The 1,081-nt window shown below is 39.5% G+C and overlaps 1 non-coding gene across 1 annotated transcript; it reads left to right on the top strand.

Moving 5' to 3' along the window:
- The first annotated feature begins 386 nt into the window (after positions 1 to 386).
- LOC112760952 (small nucleolar RNA R71) lies at positions 387 to 494 on the top strand. Its single transcript, XR_003181364.1, has one exon. It is a non-coding gene; the product is annotated as a small nucleolar RNA R71 (small nucleolar RNA).
- The last annotated feature ends 587 nt before the right edge of the window (positions 495 to 1,081 follow it).

The following is a 1,081-nucleotide window of genomic DNA, read 5'->3' as shown; positions in this document are numbered from 1 at the left end:
AAGTAATTCACCTCTGCTATTGCAGGGTTCTCATGATCATAAGCTTCTTCTTCATGAGAAGCCTCTTGAGTACTGTTGGATGCAGCTTGCATTCCATGCAGACTCTGAGAGATCATATTGACTTGCTGAGTCAATATTTTATTCTGAGCCAATATGGCATTCAGAGTATCAACTTCAAGAACTCCCTTTTTTATAGGCGTCCCATTACTCACAGGATTCCTTTCAGAAGTGTACATGAACTGGTTATTAGCAACCATGTCAATGAGTTCTTGAGCTTCTGCAGGCATTTTCTTTAGGTGAATGGATCCACCTGCAGAAGTGTCCAGTGACATTTTTGATAGCTCAGATAAACCATCATAGAATATATCCAGGATGGTCCATTCTGAAAGCATGTCAGAAGGACACTTTTTGGTCAACTGTTTGTATCTTTCCCAAGCTTCATAGAGGGATTCACCTTCTTTCTGTCTGAAGGTTTGAACATCAGCTCTAAGCTTGCTCAGCTTTTGAGCAGGAAAGTACTTGGCTAAGAAAGCCGTGACCAGCTTATCCCAAGAGTTCAGGCTATCTTTGGGTTGAGAATCCAACCATAATCTAGCTCTGTCTCTTACAGCAAAAGGGAAAAGCATGAGCCTGTAGATTTCAGGATCTACTCCATTAGTCTTAACAGTATCACATATCTGCAAGAATTCAGTTAAGAACTGAAAAGGATCTTCAGATGGAAGTCCATGAAACTTGCAGTTCTGCTGCATCAGAGAAACTAATTGAGGTTTCAGCTCAAAGTTGTTTGCTCCAATGGCAGGAATGGAGATGCTTCTTCCATGTAAATTGGAATTAGGTGCAGTAAAGTCACCAAGCATCTTCCTTACATTATTATTATTTTCGGCTGCCATCTCCTCTTCCTGTTCGAAAATTTTTGAAAGGTTATCTCTGGATTGTTGTATTTTAGCTTCTCTTAATTTTCTCTTCAGAGTCCTTTTAGGTTCTGGATCTGCTTCCACAAGAATGTTCTTATCCTTGCTCCTGCTCATATGACAAAGAAGAAGGCACAGAAAAATAATAATAATAATAGAGATCCTTTATA

This window comes from Arachis hypogaea, chromosome 16, assembly GCF_003086295.3.
Source record: "Arachis hypogaea cultivar Tifrunner chromosome 16, arahy.Tifrunner.gnm2.J5K5, whole genome shotgun sequence".
NCBI lineage: Eukaryota > Viridiplantae > Streptophyta > Magnoliopsida > Fabales > Fabaceae > Arachis > Arachis hypogaea.
The sequence above is the reverse complement of the archived record's forward strand: the minus strand, read 5'-3'. Positions and strand labels throughout refer to the sequence as shown.